The 12,740-nt window shown below is 37.5% G+C and overlaps 1 long non-coding RNA gene across 1 annotated transcript in view; it reads right to left on the bottom strand.

The window, feature by feature from the left end:
• LOC147474387 (uncharacterized) overlaps nucleotides 1-12,740 on the bottom strand; it is a 62,760-nt gene that overhangs the window by 48,492 nt on the left and 1,528 nt on the right. The gene's annotated exons all lie outside the window — the stretch shown is intronic.

Genomic DNA, 12,740 nt, shown 5'->3' with positions numbered 1-12,740 from the left:
CCATGCCATTATAATTTGCCAAGCTTGCTGCCATTTATCATCTACAGATGCTAACATGTTAAGCGCCACTTGGTCGGATGGGGGGTAAGGTGCAACCTGATGAGGTTGTATCCTCCACCCTTGCCAAGTCATTGCACGAAAAGATCAAATAATAGAATTGGTGGGTCTCACAATGTCGACCCCCAACCCAGTCCGTGAAACGGGCACAAAAAATAGGGAAGAAACATAGCATAATACGGCAAACTAATATAGGCATAAGAAGATACTTATGCCTCATGCTATGGGCTCATGCTAAACTAGACATTAAGGTCTTAGGAAGGTCATATAGCAGGCGTTCCTCAGCTAAAGCAAGGAAAACATCGCAAGTGGCATCATTCGCAGAAGAAAAATGCCACTTCCCTAATATGTTTAGCATGATAAAGAACATTATTGTATCACATTAAGGGACAAGCTACCAAGGGCTACGTTATATGTCCCTTGGTCCTCTACACGGAAAATGCCGGACCCATAATTCTCATGTAAAAGCTCATAGTTGTAGGCAGAGAAATTATCAACTATGTTGCCCCATGGGTCTTGAATCTTAGCAGGCATAGGAATCTCAAGAACAAAAGCCAATAGGGACTTAGTTATCTCCATTGTTTCGTCATCAATGTTGATGGAGAACACTTGTTCTCCATCCATCCGATAAAAGAATGTATAATGGTTATAAAAATACGAGGCAAGTGCAGGGGAGTAAAGTTCATCAGAACTTACCATTAAAGATTGCCATTCTGCTTGTATGATTACTTCGCAAAACCAAGCACCATAGGTGTCACTTTGGAACAAGTCTTCGAAAGACTGTTTCAGTATGATACGCGAGGATGTCATCACAAAACTACTCTCTGGAACAGCTGCAACTATCCTGGAACAATCCACGCAAAAAATCGGAAATTTCGCGTCTCTCGAGTTCGAGCTCCGGGTCGGGTTTTGGATTTACAGTGTTTTTTGAAGTCGCTCAACTTAGGTGCAGGTGCTTTCGAGGGTAGAATTTCGATGATTGATTGATTAGAGCGCTCTTCGAGAGTCTTTAATAGTGCCAAAGTGCGAAGGAAAATTAAGCGAAAATTGGGAGTGAAAAATTAGGGATGGATGTGAGAGATGTGTGTGTGTGGAGAATAAATGAAGTTTATATAGGGTTAGGTTTCCAAAACGAATCGGGAAATTTCCAAAACATTTTAAGGCAATTGTCGGAAACAGAAATTTCCAAAACCAGAAACAGAAACAACCCATATTCTTGATTCTATAACAACCCTAATATCTTTTCTACTGGATTTAGACTAGTAACTTCTAAACTCTCTTGGATTTCATCCTACCACCACATCTAATCATAGGTATGCCAATTACGGTAATATTCTCAACCTTCACTCCAAAACAAACTCTAAAATGGAGGATCTTCTACAAATCATGATAGAATAAATAATATCACCCCCAAACAATTCGGGAAGGTGGGATTAACAATAAAATCCATGCACAATTTGAAAAGAACCACATTATATTAAAATTGAAATTCAAACAACATTTAACTACCAAATTCAAAGTTAACTACGAAATTTAACAACGTAACATCCTATCTACTAAAAATAATAAAAAAAACAATATCAAAACAACAAACAAGAAGAAATCTAGCTACTCTTCAAGGGAGCGAGGTGGGGGTAAGAATAGGAATTTGAGTGATCAAGAATGGAAAAACCAAACACCCCACCCCCAAACAAATTTTTGAAAATCGGTTTGTAAAAATTTGTTTTAAAACGTGGGTCTTTTAAAGTCAGATTCCTGAGACTTAATGTGGGGTTATTTTACGTCAGATTCCCCTAGACTGTGCACACCCCCAAACAAGCATGAAACTGGGGTGGCACAAAGTGGATGATGCGTGGTCAACTATAAACAAATAGCCAGAAGAGTTGGGGGTCTAGCCATAAAAACATGATACTAAATGCACCCCCAAAACGTAATAATGTTGTATAATTGGAAGCAAACATGTAAGCGAAGGAATGAAAACTTATGCATCCTATCAAAGAACATATGCAAACCATCATGTTGTAATTGTTTTAAATAGTTGGAATGACCAAAAAGATGAATTAGCGATACTTTAGGTGAGAAGGGAATGAAGTGTGGATCCTGATGTCTTTCATGAAGCTCAGATAAGGAAAAATAAGACAAACTAGGTTTCTCACTACACTCGGTCAGACTTGTCTCTCAATTACCGGAATGGTGTACTCACGGGATTGTGTGCTAAGCAAACACTCTTCACTGTGAGGGTTGAAAAAATTATAGATGGTCTCTGAGGCAATTGGCTCAAGGGCAAAATCGAGGTTCCTTTTAAATGGTGGGTGAATGGATGGCTTAGTTGTGGTAGATGGTTGGATTATAGGAGGTGGTAACTCAGGTGGATGGTGGTTGGTTGGTGGTTCATAGGGTGGTGGATCCTCACATGCTCTTAAGAACTCTACATCTGGCTTATCTGAAGCCACAAGGTTGTGGTTCGTGGCTTTATCTTTAAGATTTTCCTCTATTTCTTTCCTTGTTATTTCCTCAGCTGCCAAACTGAATTGAGATTCATATTGCTCTAAAGATGTAACTTCCTCATTTTCTTGCACATTAACTTGTTCATGCCTTAGATTTGAATTGTTAATCTCCATGTCCTCACCCTCTTCCTCTAAAACACTACAAGTATCCTCAATGGCCTCATTCGAATGTGTCAAGACATCATCCAGCCGAGTGCGGTTAGCAAACTCAAAGGCCTGGACATGCTCAACAGGAGGGTCCATATTACGAGAATGCCAATAGTTATCAAATTCTTCCTTCGTCACACCTTTATAAATATCTTCTAAAGTGTCATCATTATATTCATCATCAGGTAGATCAGTGGGAAGTTCCTCGGAGACATCGCTCAAGTTTGAGTGGTCATCCAAAACTAGTCCTAAAGAGTCGTCTACAAGAATTTCCTCATCCAGGTGGGGTGTGGAGTTAATATCAAGGTTAATGGGAGGGTCTTCGGAAGGTTAATGGTTCATGAAATGTAGGGTAGGTGTGAACTAGGTTGACTGGGTTAGTTATGGGAATAGTGTTGATCTCTGGCATGGTAGAAATGTCTGGCGTAGGTGAACCTAGTATCTTTAGGTTCCGGTTTATTTCCTAAAGTATTATTTTGTTTTGGGCCATTATTTCATCGAATGTTGTTAGCTGAGGGGAAGCTTGGTGGTGTGGGTCTGGTTGGTATGGTGTTTGATAGTCATAGTTATTGGCATTTGAGTGACTCTGGTTAATGTAAATCTTGTGATGGGTTAGGTTGAAATTTGAATGGCTTGTTGATTGTTATTGGTCGAATTACATGAATAGTTTGGATGACTAGAAAACTCTTGATTGTATGAGTCACTATAAAAATTTGAAAATTGAGGCTCATAATTATTGTTATATTCTATAGTAGGCTCAGACTCTTGATATGATGGGCATTGAGAAGCCCAATGGTCAGGACTACCATAACATGAACATCGTGAAGGGTGGGTTCCCATAATAATTACAAGATTGCTCTTGATATGATGGGCATTGAGAAGCCCAATGATCAGGACTACCACAACATGAACATGGTGAAGGGTTCCCATAATAATTACAAGATTGCTCTTGATATGATGGGCATTGAGAAGCCCAATGGTCAGGACTACCACAGCATGAACATGGTGAAGGGTTTACATAATTATCATATGATTGTTGGTCTACATATTGATATGCCATATTGGTTTTTCAAATATATTATAGGGAAATTAATATGCAACCACAACTCTAAGCATACATTTCTAGATAGGCGTGTGGTATTTCGTTTTAAGAAAACAAGCCTGATTATACTAGAATTAAAACTCCTCTGACAGAAGAAACAAGGAGTGAAAGAAGGAGTACCTGAATGCCTCCTTGCTTCGCTTATGAATGACTTGAAGAAATGAAAATTTGGAACAAAACTGAGGAAATCGGGCAAATTCAGCAGTTTAGGGCACAGTCGCGCTCTGTTTGGGCGCAGGTGCGCTCAGAGTTCTAGGCGTTTGGGCACAGGTACGCTCGTGGCTTGGATCTAATTCCAGTAAGGTTAACGTGCTCCAAAAAATTTGAAATTTTTACAGTAGTTTTCTAAGACGTCTATCAAGTAGCCTGTAAAATTTCAGATCAATCGGAGCTATGAAAGTCCCTCTACTGCGCTTCAAACTTTGTGAAACAGTTTTCGGACACAATACAAACAACACCATCAAAACAAAGCCAAAAATCGTCAAAATTTTACTGGAGACTCCTGAAAAGATCCTACTTGTTCCTGTAAAACTTTAAGAGCAATTGGAGTTCTACAAACTCTCCTTATGAGCTGGTGTTCCAGAAATTAAGTGTTTGCAAAACTGCAGAAACACACTGGAAACACTCCACTATTTAGGAGGTCAAAACAATTCAAAAACTCGTCAAATTTTTACTGCAAGCTCCTGACATAGGATAGATACTCCTGTAAAAATTATAGAATTTTTAGAACTTCCTAAGTAACCTTACTCGACAGTTTTTCCAAGAACACACGGTTTGAAAACTGAAATGCAACACTGTAAAGATCGTATTTGTTCACAAGGTAAACAATTAGGAAATTTCTAAAAAAATTACATTAAATCAATAACACATTAAGGATTACACCTGTAATTTTTTAGAATTTTTAGAAATTTACAAATACCTTTACTGCAGTGTTTTCCTCTATGAATCCGCAGCCCCAATGCCTAAAACAGTGAACAGTTCCGAAAATTCAAGAAATAGGAATGAAAATTTAAAAGGTTGGGTGGGTAGAGAATGGGGAATTGCCCCTTGGATTCAATCAATTGAATTCTTGTCTTGAACGAGATTAAGATGGCAGCGGCGCCATTTGATAACCCGTAAAAACTTAATTAGATTACTCTAACCTTATTCTTACGGTATCAATATTTTATTTCCTACTCTCACATATAGATTCATGCAATATATATAGAGTCAGGATTCGTTCCACTCTTAACTCTCAAGACTTAAACAAATTCAATTGAACAAACACAAAGAACAATGGTGAGAGTAATGTATTATGTGAAATTTCTATTCCACGATTATACTACAGATTCAATTTATACTAACAAGATACGATAATTCAACTACAGAAATACTACGTTGATTCTATGATAAGGAATTAGGGGGGATTTGATTCCACCTTAACTCAACTTAACTTGCTAACAACGAATCGTCATAATCCGAATTGAACTACTTCGCAGAACAATTGGTTCTTCCTAATCCCTAATTACACATGACATTTCTACCAATTATAACTAGCATGTGAATGATTAAACCCATTCTCATGGTGACTAATCATTTCTAGAGTGGAAAGGAATTACGACTATTCTACGCTAACACAAATCAAGCTTTCATCAAGGCTTCGCAACCCCCTCTAATGGAGGTTTAGCCGAGAATAATTCCGCAATCATTTCTATATGAATCTAAACTAAACATAATATCAAGATTCCAACTTTACTAATTTAACAAACAATAATTGAAATCTAATTAATAATTAAGAAATGATATCAACAAGAATTTAAACTAGATCTATAATTGTAATGACAAAAAACGAATTGAATAATAATAAACTATTTTATTAATTTAATCAAATGAATAACAATAATGTAATACTGAAATTGAACAAGAATTAACTAATGAATTAATGTAAAACTAAGTCTAGATCTAAATTATTCTAATCTAACCCTAGCTACCATTACAAGGAACTAGTTTTCTAAATAAAACTAGATAACTTAAGAACTAAGCTTTTATTTGTTTTTATATGTTTCAGATCCAAAGTCGTGCATAGGCTTGGAGCCATGTTTTGGGCCAGAGAATTAGGCCCAAAACCTAATTCTTTCAGTCCAAAAAGGCCTCTTCAGCTAGATCTGGCTTTGACAAACTTTTCGTCCACTTCTACTCCTTTTATTGGGTCAAGACTTAAACCATTGGAAAGCTCTTTCTGAGCCGGTCGTTTTTACGTAAGGTAGGCCTAATTCCGAGGTCTAAGTCCAAAGATATGATCTTCGGAAGTTCTGCTGACTTTGTGCACTAATTCTGTCCGCGTGGACTTTGACTTTTCATCTTTTGACCGGGCTTTACAGAGGCTTTGTCTTCTTGAAAATTGGCCTTTAATCACAAAACTCCTTAGCAACCGACCTTTGCTCCTTTATCTCGCTAAAGTGGCACATTTCTGCACATAATGGACTTTGAAGCCTGAAATGTATAAAAACACGTAATCAGTATTAACTCTTACTTATTATTCACATAATTGGTCTAAAAATACGATTGTTAAGGGGTTAAAACGACAGTTTTGGGCTCTTATCAATATACACAATAACATACATATTAAGACTGTAAGCACTTCATCAAAGGCTTCAAATTAGGTTAGTCCTCAAGGGTAGATTGGAAAACAGTTGGTACATCTAGTGAGTCACCTCCACACATCAATTGCCTTGGTGAATGGATGACTACCGACCAATTAGGATTTTTCAAGTCCTTCGAGTAAAACACTTGACTAGCTTCGGAAGCGAAAATGATCGGCTCATCAAAGTACTGATCTACACTTTTCATCTTATTAAGATTAACCAAGACCAAATTAGAGTCTTGACAAAGCTTGCAGCCATTGGTCTTGTCCTCCACCCTCACCCAATTGCAATAAAAGCCTACTTGTTGAAAGTCTGTATAGTCCAGCTCTAATATTTGTTCAATAACCCCATACCATTTTGTCGATGCATCTACTGGATTTTTGTCTTTCCTACTTGATGTAAACGAAGTGATTGCCTCCATGCAAACACCACTATCTTGTGTGGCAATTGTTTCGTCATGCAACCTAGTAGAAAAAACAAAACCATTGATGCGGTACTTTCTATATGTTTTAGCTTGGTGCAATGGTCTTTCAACTAATCGCCATAAGTCACTCTTGGTGTCGTTTGCAGCCAATAACTGTAAAAAGACGATAGTTAGAAAGCAATTATTACTAACTTCATATTTCCTACTCAACTAATGGATGAATTAAACAATACCTTGTTATATAACCAGACAATGAAATTTGTTTGTATCTGCATTTCTGACTTTGCAACCACTTTTCCTCTACCATCGCCCTATTACAATGAAATTTGTTAGCTTGGAATATTTTTACACTCTTTCATCGCCCTATTACAATAAGAAATTTAAGTATACACTTTCAAATTTTTAAATCCAATTAAAGAAAAAGCTAGAGAAGATATTAAGGTAAAATTAATTTACATACCGTTCAAATGGAAACATCCACCTTTGATGCACAGTTCCACAAAGTAGCACTTCATCCTCCAAATGCACCATGAGGTGGATGCTGATATCAAAAATCGATGGTGGAAAATATTTTTCAAGCACGCACAATGCTTCTGCAACCATGTACTTGGCCTCTTAGATATGTTGTCGGACTAAAACTTTAGAGCACAACAAGTTGAAGAATAAGCTTATCTGATGAATAGCTCTTCGCAGGCCACGATGTTTAGGAAAAGTATGTTAAAACAATACAGGTAGCAAATAACATAGAATGACACATGTCATTTCATTACGAGCAAACCAGGTGGATTTAAAGTGACAATGTTGCTCAGATTTGATGAGAAACCAGAAGGAAGCTTCAAGTCCTTCAAAATTTTGCAAAAGTGTAACTTCTCGTCTTTGGTTTCCCTATGACTGGGTCTGATTGCATCCACTGACCACTATGAATTCGCATCTTCCTCATATCTTCTCGCGCACCTACTGTATCTTTTGACTTGTCTTTCTTGTCTAGGATGTAATTTAGTAGAAGTTCTACAACATTTTTCTCAATATGCATCACATCAACAACATGTTGGGATTTCTTAGTGGGCCAATAGGGCATATCCTAAAAAATGGACCTTTTATACCAAGCCTCTGTAACTTGAACATCTTTATCATCTACACAATCATCCAAATTCACATCAGATGTGTTTTTTTTGCTACCTGTTGGATTTTACCCGGCTTATACTTGATATGACTCACCTGTTGCATAACATTTTGTCCACTTAACCTTAGTGGAGCAATGTTCAACTCTTCAATCGTAAGTCCCAAGTATTTGCCTAACCGAAACGGGTGACCCAACGGAAGAAAAGGGTGATAGTTTGTGTAAACAATCTTCTTTGCATGCTCAAGATATATCGATTGAGTGTTATCTGAACAAATCGACATACTTTATAACCATGTGTTATGCAGCCCGCTAAGTTTACATGTTTTCCACTAGATTGAGTAGATAGGATGTCGCATATGATCCCAAGAAGGTGTAGCTCGGTCATGCCATGTCATTTCGTTAGCTACCCATGGGATAGTGTACAACCTCTTGAGCCTTGGAATCATAGGAAAATGTCTCAAAACTTTATTCGGCTCTTTTGTTTCTTTCTTACCCATCTTTCCTTCTTTCACTTTGTATCTAGGTGTTTTACACTGACGACATTTCGTTAACTTAGCATCATCTTTCCAGTATAACATACAATTGTTCTCACATGCATCGATACTTGTGGCTTTCATTCCTAGATCTTTCAGCATTGCTTTCATTACAGGGTACTTTGATGGCAAAGTGATTCCTCATGGGAACCATATCTTCAAAAGGGACAAAAGTGCAGACACACTAGTTCCCGACCAACCATATTTCTTTTTCAAGTTATGAAGGTCAACAATTACCGAAAGTGTAGTAACAGGAGCCTCACATGAAGGGTATAGCTTTTGTTTTGCCATATTCTTATATTCGTTGTACCTCTTCCCTAAATCAGGTTCAAGAACAAGTGGTGGTTCAAAATCCCCCATATGATTTTCTTCATCCTCATTCAAATCACCTGCAACTACTTCATGCACTCCATAAGAAGCATCAAAATTCCCCATCCCAAGCCCTTCAGCCTCAGTGTTTTCTTCTTCAATCACTGGCTCCACCACCGGATCCGTACATGTAAAACCCATACACGATAATTCTTATCCATCATGTACCTAATCAAATGTCTAGAGATTGTACAAAACATATATTGCTCAAAACACAAAACACAAAGATTGTACCATTTTACAGAGTGCTCAAAACACAAAACACAGCATTACAACATCAAAACAAAACATTACAACATCACTTCATCTGTTCTTAACAACATCAAAACAAAACATTACTCACTAACTTCTTAACAACATTACAACATCACTTCATCAAAACACAACATTACAACATCAAAACATCAAAACATCAAAACATTACAACATCACTTCATCTGTTCTTAACAACATCAAAACAAAACATTACTCCCTAACTTCTCAACAACATTACAACATCACTTCATCACTTCTTAAGCTTCGGCATGGGCACACCATCAGCAGGAAGTGCTTGAACCACTTCCTTAAGTTGTTGCCTATGTTGAGGTGCTGCTTGTGGTCGTTGAGCTGTAAGTGGCAAGACCCTTGTAGATCTCCTACCAAATCCACGAGCTGGAGCTGGAATTGGAACTGGAACTGCATATACATTTCTCCCTCGAGCTGATCTGACCAAATGTTCAAAACCTGGTGGTGGATCATCTGTCTCTAGAGCTGGAGCTACAAGTACATTTTTCCCTCGAGCTGATCTGACCAGATGTTCAAAACCTGGTGGTGGAGCATCTACCTCTAGAGCTAGACCTTAAGCTAGAGCTACAAGTACATTTTTCTCTCGAGCTGATCTCTCCACATGCTCATAACCTGGTGGTGGCCGATCTGTTTCCAGATGCTCATGATTTTCACTTCCATCTCCACCACTTCCATTTCCACGTTCCATCTCTATGAAACAAAGTTCCCTACACTTACGACATGAAGTCATCCTCAACTTATCCTTTTTCAACACAACCTCCATGAAAACCCTACTATTCACCCTTGCTTTCAACATAGTTATGACAACAGCACAAGATTCCTCTATATTGTCATGATCCACCTCCATCGAGCATAACTTGGCTATCACCATTTCTACACTTTATGTCAGACCACTCAACTGAAAATGAACTGAAAACCACCATGAGTAGCTTTTATAGAAGTTTTTACTCTTCTTGGAACCTGTTAGAAAGATTTTTATAGAAGAATAGAAAAGAATACAACACGGTCTCCAATCTTTACCTCAATCTACTAACAGCATTCATTCTTACCTAAAAGTAACTTCATAATTCCATCCCATTAATGAAAAAGTATCTTAACATATTAATTCCCAAGTCAAAATTCAATGAAAGTTTAAGAAATAGTTATAACTCAAAGTTCTAGTTGCTATTTTTAGTAAAGACTAACTACAACTAGAGGAATTACACCTGAAGTACAACTAACATCACAGCTATAATAACTAACAAGTATGTTGAAGTACAACTACAACATCACTAATATTTATTTAGACTAACAACTAACATCACTGATATGTTGAAGTACATGCATTCCCAATCTAACCATATAGTTAGAGAAACAACCCCAACAATACTATTTTTAATTTAGACTTGCCTCCCCAATATAAACCTCTAACTAGATAAACACCCCTATTCTAAGATAACAATAAACACTAATTTTAAAAGTAGAATAACCATAAGATAACCATAATGCAAACAACCAACAACCATTTGACTTTGATCTTCTTCACCTCCAACTCCAATTGATGATTCACCATCTTCAGTCTACGATTTTTTGCTTTTAAAGCTTCAACTCTTGCCTCCAATGCTTCTTCCTTGTTCTGTTGACGATTTGGATTTTTATCAACCCAGTCGAAAAAGTGGCAAGACAATTCTGGGTTGTTCTTGTTGTAATGTTTGCATCCATAGAACAATCGACCTGGGTTCGTGTCTGTATTGGACCTTTTAACAGATACTGGATCTCCATGATAACAAGTTCTTTGGGATGAACAAGAAGCGGAAGACATTTTAAGGTTAGTAATTGAAGATGAGAGAGCGTGAATTTTAGGGTTCTCCTATAAAAAAAAAAAGTGAAAAAGTGAATTTTAGGGTTCGTAATAGGGATGCAATCTGGACTGTTGATCGGAGTGAACAAGATGTTTACACGTGTCCTTCTATTTTCAAGGTCTTGTGAAGTCAAGGGCTATTTAGGTAATTTTACACTCAAAAGGGTAGTTTGGACATTTCACAAGGAGATAACGGTCAAACTGCATTGACTTAGATGGAGTCTGAGTTTGGAGCAAGTCTAATTTCCCTGAATTTGCGGGGCGGGGGGGGGGGGCAAGTCTTATTCATCTTTGAAATGGGGGGATGTCTAAAAAACCCTTATTTTTATTTTTATTAAACTAACATGAAAGTTATCAAGGATCCAAGCAAAACACAGAACTGTGGAACTGCCAACAGAAGCTGTCCACTATCTGTCTTTTTTTTAGATAATCCTCTTCCATCTGTCACCCCTTAAACCCAAGTACTGATTCTCCGAGACCAGATTGATGGCTACCATGGACATTTGGAAAATTATTGCTTAAAAACAAGAACATCCCAACATGACGGGGTAAAACTCCGGGAGTAAAGCCCTACATCACAGCCAAATCAAAGCTGCTCAAATCAGGCCACGAGAGAGTTTCACAAGAAGATCAGGCCTGACATCTTATCAAAAATGATCTCCATTGGTGAATCCTAATAAAGATCTTTGATATTGAAACAACCGCCAATAAAGTTTTGCACCAACTTCAGAGTATGTGTAAATATTCAATGTAACTCCTTATAACAAGCACAGTGCTATCTACATGTACCTTACTAAGATTCTAGTTTCAACTTTATTGTTTTAATACCCTTAGAGTTGTAACTTTCATTCATATCATCTCCAAAGGGGTCATACAGGCATCAAAGTTGTATGAAATGAACAAATCCAATTACCATGCTTTCCTTGGAGATAAAAAATTAATATGTTATACACCTTCCAACTCTATGTCTCCAGTTTAGGCAATCTCTAATCAACAACTACTATGTATCTACCTTCAATTCAAGGGAACAAATGCATTTATTATGGCTTTACAGATTCCAGACTTAAGGCATTACAATTGCTTTCCAAGCTAACTTCCCTGTCATTCCTACCCAGTGTCCATCTTCTGTTCAGCCTTTTCATCATATAATGATAGGTGTATGGAAGATGACAAGGAAACTGCTACCTACGAAAAAACTTACCATCTATTAGTAACCAAAATCAATGGGAGATGGGAGACAGTCTAGATGTCGTCATTCGTGAAAAGTAGGGAAGGCTCTACAAAAACAAAAACCACAAGTTACAATTAAATGCAGGTTCTTTTTAAAATCAGCTAAAATACGCCGCTCTACACCTCAATCAGCCAAATTACCCTTAAACACTCTAAAACTGGGAAGTCACAGTATAAACAGAGCCTTCCGAAGTTGCGGAACCATCTTGCTACTTTTGTTTCCAGGAGCCTATAGGAGGCAGGATCATCTGACCTCCTCTGAAGTGGTACACCTATCTCACATAGGTCAGTACAGTCTACAAAAGTAAGGACTACTATTGGACTCTGCTACACCTACTAGGCATACCATAGTAAGCCATGGGTATATACACACATAAGAGCTCCATAGAGTGACACGACTGTAACATTTTTCTTATCAATGAAATGTATATTCACTCACAAACTAGGTTACAAAAGTAGCTAAACCTCAGCAAGTTGCTAATTTAGCTAATTACAACCC

Source organism: Coptis chinensis, chromosome 9 (assembly GCF_015680905.1).
Source record: "Coptis chinensis isolate HL-2020 chromosome 9, ASM1568090v1, whole genome shotgun sequence".
NCBI classification, from domain to species: Eukaryota; Viridiplantae; Streptophyta; class Magnoliopsida; order Ranunculales; family Ranunculaceae; genus Coptis; species Coptis chinensis.
The sequence above is the reverse complement of the archived record's forward strand: the minus strand, read 5'-3'. Positions and strand labels throughout refer to the sequence as shown.